The sequence below is a fragment of the Ranitomeya variabilis genome, chromosome 8 (assembly GCF_051348905.1).
Source record: "Ranitomeya variabilis isolate aRanVar5 chromosome 8, aRanVar5.hap1, whole genome shotgun sequence".
Classification (NCBI taxonomy): Eukaryota; Metazoa; Chordata; class Amphibia; order Anura; family Dendrobatidae; genus Ranitomeya; species Ranitomeya variabilis.
In genome coordinates, this window is record NC_135239.1 from 45335835 (window position 1) to 45343946 (window position 8112).

Here is an 8112-nt window from a genome sequence, read left to right on the forward strand (position 1 = left end):
AGAGCACTATATGGCACAGCTATGGGGCAATAATGAACGGTGCAGAGCACTATATGGCACAGCTATGGGGCCATAATGAACGGTATGGAGCATCTATTTTTATTTTTGAAATTCACCGGTAGCTGCGGCATTTTCCACCCTAGGCTTATACTCGAGTCAGTAAGTTTTCCCAGTTTTTTGTGGCAAAATTAGGGGGGGGGGTCGGCTTATACTCGAGTATATACGGTAAGTCTAATTCTATTTTCTCTAGTCACCTTCCACGACAACATAGGAGGAGTACCAACCAATTCAGCACTAGGGGGGGGGGGGGGACACAATAGCCTGGAGAACTTTCCGGCCAAAGACTAGATCCCGATTGGACAATAAGTCCAATCTGTAGTGTTTGGTAAATGTATGTGGTGAAGACCAAGTTGCAGCTCTGCAGATCTGCTCGATGGAAGCGCCCGCTCGTTCAGCGCATGACGTTGATGTAGATCTTGTAGAGTGAGCTCTGACTCCAGTTGGAGGTGCTAGCTTTTGGGCTAGATAAGATTCTTGTATAGCCCTCTTAATCCAGCTAGAGATGGTGCTTTTTGCCACCTTCTTCCCTTTTCTCTGACCTGACATATGGACAAACAGGTTTTGGTCGATTCTGAAGGAGTTAGTTTGCTCAAGGTAGTGTATAATGATACGCCTAACGTCAAGAGTATGGAATTCTTCCTCTCTGGAGTTTGTCGGATTCTGACAGAAGGAGGGAAGGGTGATGTTTTGAGATCGGTGAAAATCAGACACCACTTTAGGTAGAAAAAAGGGATCCAGACGGAGATTTATGGAGTCATCCGTTATTGTCAAGTAGGGTTCTCTTACTGATAGGGATTGAAGCTCTCCTACTCATCTTGCAGTGGTTATTGCTACTAGAAAGGCGGCTTTGTAGGATAGGAATTGAGGAGAGCATGAAGATAGAGGCTCAAACAGTGTTTGAATGAGACCCTTGAGGACCAGGTTTAAATCCCAAGAGGGAACAACTGGTTGTTTTCCAGGTTGCAATCTGAGAGCTGAAACCATAAATCTTTTGATCCAACGAAGGTTGGCCAGCTCCTGATCGAAGACTGCACTGAGAGCAGACACTTGAACCTTCAATGTGCTAGGCTTAAGCCCTCATTCTAGGCCGTGCTGAAGAAAATCTAATATTTTAGATATATTAGGACGGAGAGGATCAGGAGTACTTGGAAGGCAAAAGGTGGAGGTGGTCTTCCACACCTTACTGTAGACTGCATTTTTGACAGGTTTTCTGGATTTTTGTAAAGTTGAAATTACTGCATCCGATAGTCCTCCTGCCTTTAGGACCTGGGTTTCAGCAACCAGGCTGCCAGGTTCCATTTTCGGGGGTTGCAGTGTTGGAAGGACCCCTGGATGAGAAGATCGGCATCCACTGGTAGAAAGACTGGCCCATCCGCATGTAGTTCGACAATTATGTTGTACCAACTCCTCTTCAGCCATGCTGGAGCTATCAGTATGGTAGGTACCTGTTCCTCTCGTATCTTCCGCAGAACTTTCGCCAACAGAGGAATTGGTGGGAAGGCGTATGCCAGCCGAAAATTCCAGGTCTGGACCATGGCATCTACCCCTCTGGGATTGTCCCTGGGATTTAGGGAAAAAAAATGTTTCCACCTGGGCATTCTGACCTGAGGCAAAGAGATCTACCTCCGGAAGGCCCCATCTGTCCACCAGCATCCTGAAGGTTCTTCTGTTCAGGCTCCATTCCCCGGGTTGAATGTCCTAACAACTCAGGAAATCCGCCTGGAGGTTTGATGACCCCTTCAGATGGACAGCCGTGAGGGAGAGAAGGTTTTTTTTCTGCCCAGCAAAAAATTCGACTCGAGACGTTTGCCAAGCTGTTGAATTTTGAGCTCCCCTGATGTTTGAGATGGGTGACAGTAGTTGTGTTGTCTGAGTAAATCTGGACATGTCTCCCAGAAATTAAGCTGCTTGCTGCTTTGAGGGCTTCCTCCACCGCTTTCAGTTTCCTGAAATTGGAGGATCTGGCACTCAATGTCTGACTCCAGAGGCCCTGAAACGGAGTATGCAGGATTACTGCTCCCCAACCCCGGTTGCTGGCATCCGTCGTGATTGTCACAAGGGGAGATTGCGACCAGCTTACCCCTCTGCAAAGATTTCTGGGGTTCAACCACCATGCAAGAGATGCCTTCACATGACCTGGGGTAAACACTCTTGTTTAGGGAACCCCGATTTCCATCCCAGTTTGCAAGAATGTGGGCCTGGAGGACTCTGGAATGGGCCTGAGCCCAAGGCACTGACTGGATACATGCCGTCATGGAGCCCAGGACCCACATGCCTTCCCGTATGGTCGGAGATCTGGATTCTCTGAAATCTATCACTATTGTTGTTAGGGCCCGAAGATGGTCTTCCGGGAGAAAAGATTTCTGTTTCACTGAGTCCAGAAGAACTCCCAGGAACCTTCTTGTTTTGGAAGGTTGTAACTGGGATTTTTTTTAAATTCGGGAGCCACCCTAATGTTTTGAGAATGTCCAGGGTTCTCGTAACATGATTGGTGAGAGTCTGAGCCGAAGGCCCTATTAGAAGCAGATCGTCCAGATAAGGGATGATACAGATTCCCTGTTTGCGGATATGAGATACTGTCTCTGCCATAATCCTTGGGAAAACTCTTGGAGCTGAAGAGATTCCAAAGGGGAGTACATTGAACTGAAAGTGAGTCACTTGCTGATTGAACTGAATCGAAAACCTGAGGAATTTTCTGTGACGGGGGTGAATGGGCACGTGAAAGTAGGTGTCTTTTAGGTCTATCGTTACCATAAAAAACCCAGGACCTATTAGGGGAATGGCAGACTTCACGGATTCCATCTTGAACCTGTGGTATACGATGTGACGATTCAGCTCTTTCAGATTTTTAATGACGCTTGGTTCCCCTGTTGGTTTCTTTACCAGGAATAATCGGGAGTAATGTCCTACACCCCATTCTTCTGGGGGTATCTGGAAAATTGCATTTGTTTTTAGCAGTTTCCTCAAACCTGTCATCATTGTTAAGAAGTCTCTTTGCGACGACAGGGAGGTGATTCTCAGATTTCAAGTGGGAAGAATTCTATCAGAAGGCCCTCTTGTAATATATTGAGGACCCACTGAGACTCGGAGATAGCCAGCCAGTGATGGACAAATTCTGCGAGCCTCCCCCCCACCGGGACGGAGTCGTTTCTCTTGCTGCTGCTGCTGCTGCTGGGGAATGAGGATATTTTTTCCCCCTCCCTATGGGGTAGCTCCATCTCCCCGTTTTACCTTTACCTCTTGTTTGAGGGGTATTTGACTGGATGGCACGAAAAAAACGCTTCCTGATAGGAAAAAGGCCCTTCCAGACCAAAAGCCTATCTGTTGCCTTTTCTAGAATTTCATCTAGAGAGGGGCCAAATAGGTAGTCACCTTTAAAGGGTATGGAGCACAGCTTAATTTTGGAGGTTACGTCACCACTCCACATTTTAAGCCAGAGGGCTCTTCGTGCAGAATTGGACTGGACTAAGGACCTAGCCGCAATCCTAATAGACTCCATGGAGGCGTCTGAGAGAAAAGCCGAAGCCTTTTGAAGCATTGGTAGAGAAACAAGTAGCTCTCCCCTTGATGTGCCCTGAGAAATATGCTTCTCAAGCTCATCTATCCAGCGAGAAAGGGCTCTGGCGACACAGGTAGCTGAAATGTTAGCTTTTAATCCCGAGGTGGACGTTTCCCAAGATTTTTTTAATAGACTCCATTTTCCTATCCAATGGATCCCTTAGCTGGGAGGAGTCCTCAAAGGGGAGTGAAGTTTTCTTAGCCACTCTAACCACTTGTATGTCCACCCTTGGTACATCCCAGGAAGGGGAACCTGCCCCTAAGGGAAACCTGTGTCTCATTTCTGACGGTGTAACAAGTCGCTTCTCCGGGCATTCCCACTCCTGAGAAATCATGTCTATGATGTTCTGGTGAACTGGGAACCCCATTCGCTTTTCCGACTTCAATCCTCCAAACATTTTATCCTGAATGGTTTGAGATACAGGTTCCTCCTGAAGCCCCATAGTGCTGCGTACTGCCATCACTAGCTCGTCAATGTAATCCGAGGAGAAAAAATACTTTCTTGCTTCGGAGATTTTATAACTTGACGATTCACCCCATTTTTCCGAATAGGAACGGTTAGAATCAGAGTCAGAATCCTCAGTTTGAATCTTCCTTTTTTTGGAAGGGGAGGGATTCTGAGGAGGCATAGGAGGATTGAAGGCAGCTAAGGAAGATTGCACTTCATTTTTGACTAGTGTGCGGATTTCTTCTAGCAGGGAAGGCTGCTCGGCTCTAACTATTTTGTCCGTGCAGGCCTGACATAGTTTCTTCTCCCATAAGGCGGGAAGCTTTATACTGCAGATTGCACATTTAGCCGTTTTCTTAGCCGGGTTTCTTTGGGCCGACTTTTCTCCCTAAAATAAAGGGAGAGTGGAGTCAGGAACTAAAATAAGGCCCTTAATACCCTGGACATGGACCCACCCCGCGACTGACTTACAGGAGCTGGGGCAGTGCTGGGCTCTGCAGATGCAGGGCAGGAAGCAACATTCATACTGAAGGGATCAGTCTTACCTGGAGGTGTCTTCAGGCTGGTTTATATAGCCATAAACCCAGCCCCCAGCGCAGGTGCAAAAGTCCCCTCCTCATCCTCGGGTCCCAGGCAGGCCGCCACGTGGGGGGCGCACCGCCGCGGCGTTAGAGGCTCAGGAGGCCGGCAAGGCCACACCAGGAAGTGTGTGTGCGCTCCACGAAGTGGAAAGCAGGAACCGGAAGTGACGCGAGCGACCGCCGGCGTCATTTCCGGAACGCCGAGCCGCAGAAGGATGAGGAACATGGCGGTGAGCTCAGGAGGACACCGCCGGGGATTACTGGCCCGCTTTACCTCAAAGAGGCGCGGGTGGGCCAGGACAGGTCCCGAGTCCGGAGGAGACGGGAGCAGCGCAACCCGTGGAGGAGGGCAGAGCCCACAACCACCACTGCCCGGTTAAAAAAAAACAAAACAGGTATGCCACGGTCACCGGCCACGCAGCATAGCAAAACCTCTCCATGCCCCATGGGGGACAGGAAAGACACTGACGATTTGGAGGTGAGAGGGGCCTTTTAACCTCTTTGTGCTTCCTGTCCCCCATTAGGGAATGGAGACATCCTCCTATGCTGTCGTGGAAGGTGACTAGAGAAAAAGAGGTTACAATATACTCACCCCAGGGGCGGTCCCGTCCAGAGCCTCCCATCTTCATTCCATGACGTCCTTTTCTGGTCTTCACGCCGCGGCTCCGACGCAGGCTGTCCTGTTAAGGGCAGAGCAAAGTACTGCAGTGCGCAGGCGCCGGGACAGGATAGAGAGGCCCAGCGCCTGCGCACTGCAGTACTTTGCTCTGCCCTCAACAGGACAGACAAAGTACGCCTGCGTCGGAGCCGCGGCGTGAAGACCAGAAGAGGACGTCATGGAATGAAGATGGGAGGCGCCAGACCAGACCTGAGACGCCCATCGGACCGGACCGCCCCTGGGTGAGTATAATCTAACCTCTTTTTCTCCTCTTTCAGGTAACATCGGGGGCTTATCTACAGCATTACAGAATGCTGTAGATCAGCCCCTGATGACGGTGAGCTTACCTCACCATCGATTTTGGGGGTGACAGGTTCCCTTTATAGTATAGATATAGTTTTGTTTGAAGAAAAAAAAAAAATTATGTCTAAATAAAACGAAAACAGGCGTATTATCCACAGCATCATGCTACAGCGCCGCCACCTGCTTGAAAAATGTGATTTTTTTTTTTTTCAAAACCATATTATATACAGTACGTAAAATAGAGGGCAGGTCAGTGAGGGATTAGTGACCTGTCAGACGCCATACACATGAATACCTAACTAGAGCACCACATGAAGACCCCCACGGGCCGCCCCAAAGCACAAGCATATCATTAACTCAAAACTGAAAATGAAGATTACACAACAACCACAAGACGGATTTCATCACCCACGTATCATTGTAATCAGTATAACGTCGCCGACCTGACACTGTCTGTAGGTTACTGAGCACAATCCTGCTGACAGGTTCACTTTAATAGGATCTCATCCACACACTGCAGAGAAAATGTGAATTCATGCTGTGGATAGCCCCCGAGGATTTCATTCTCTAATGCCTATGGCTAAACCTGCATAATATTTAGCAGCCTTATGGTACAGCGACAAGTCAGCGCCAGCAGCGTGCCCAGTACAGAAGGCCTGCACCATTTCTGCTTTCCCGATCACTACTTGCATAGACTCAGTGAGCTGAGCGCTACGTATAGAAAAGAGGAAACAGCAGTTTCATATCATCATCATCAGGGCAGATGTTAGGAAACAGATACTGGGTGTCAAATATTCGTCACTTGTCAGAAAGATTTTGCCTTTTTTCCTGACTTTATGGGGGACATTTGTGCATTGTGGATCCTGGACATAAACGTCATGGACATGCACAGTAAACATGTTTGGCATGCAATACCTTACTTAATATGGCGCCCGTCTTTCTGAAAGTGTACTGAGCAACTGCGGACTTGAGGATTGTGGGTCCTGAATGTAAACGTCATGGACATGCACAGTGGACATGCTAAGACGCCGAAGGATTGAACTTGCACAGGGAACATGTTATTGTAAGTTTAATTTGATTATGTTTCATGAGATGGGACACCTGAATATGGAAACTTATTTAATTGATTATTTAAGGAATCTTTGTGATTCCAGTACGTTATTTTTGGTGAACTGTTTGTATAAATAAAGAATCCTAAAGGATTTTCTGAGCACGCACTGATGCACTTTATGTAACACTTGTCACTAATACACTTTTTATTAATTTTTCTTATTGCTCTTAATGATTATATAAATGAGAAATGTATGTGTTTCTTATAAAAACCTGTCACTTCCATGTATTCACTGCTTGAGAAAGGATATTATATCCGAAACGTTGCCACGCCTTCTGGGCAAATAAAGTCCACTTTTTTTTTTAGTTTTTTGTGCTGTTTTCCTTTTTAATTTTTATAAAAAAATATATATATATATATATATATATATATATATATATATATATATATATATATATATATATATATATATTTGGTTTAGTTTATTTTTATGTTTTACCGTTTAGGTTTCACAACAAATAACTTTGATTGAAATCTCCAGGTTTTTCTGGTATGACAGATACCTACGGTAATATGTGTCGGTTTTGCATGGGTTTTGTTTTCTATTTATGTGTATGGAAAAAACAAACAAACAAACATTTTCTATTAGGCTGTGTGCACACGTTGCAGATTTTTTGCGTTTTTTTCGCGTTTTTTCCCCGATAAAAACGCTATAAAACCGCAAAAAATCTGCATACATTATGCATCCCATCATTTTTAATGTATTCCACAATTCTTGTACACATGATGCGTTTTTTCCCGCGAAAAAAACGCATTGCGGTAAAAAACGCAGCATGTTCATTAATTTTGCAAAAAAAAAAAAAACGCAGTAAAAACGCATGCAGATTTCTTGCAGAAAATCTCAGGATTTTCTCAGGAATTTTCTGCAAGAAATCCAGAACGTGTGCACATAGCCTTAAAGTTTTTGAAATTAGAAATATATTTATTTTCCCAGATTAAATATATACACACACACACACACCCTTTTTTTTGTTAGATAACTTATCCCCCAAGAGATAATAAAAGATCAAAGGAACCATCTTTTTTCCCTTTATTGTTCATTTTTTCCCCCTGTAACTGGGGCATCCATAGAAGCCCCAGTTACAGGGGTGAAACTCCCATTAAAAGTGAAAAAAGTCACAGGCTGAGCTGATCCAGGTGTGCTAGGACCCAGCTGCTCTGCTGTAGCGGCAGACCCCCCGGTGATCAAGTGACCACCAGGTCTTATAGAAGCGCTCACACTGCTGATGCTTCTGTACACGACACAGCGCTCTGCGTAGTCGGCAAAAAAGAAGATGGAAGCGGTAATAAACCTCTCCTGTCTTCTTCCCAGGATCTCGACCACTTCTGACAGCCAGAGACCCATTTGCACCTGCTAGATTACAAAGGGTTAAACATAAAAGGTTTACTCCCA

At 46.0% G+C, this 8112-nt stretch overlaps 1 protein-coding gene across 8 annotated transcripts in view; it reads right to left on the bottom strand.

The window, feature by feature from the left end:
* Positions 1-8112, bottom strand: part of LOC143788328 (uncharacterized) — a 65644-nt gene that overhangs the window by 56767 nt on the left and 765 nt on the right. The window lies entirely within an intron of this gene.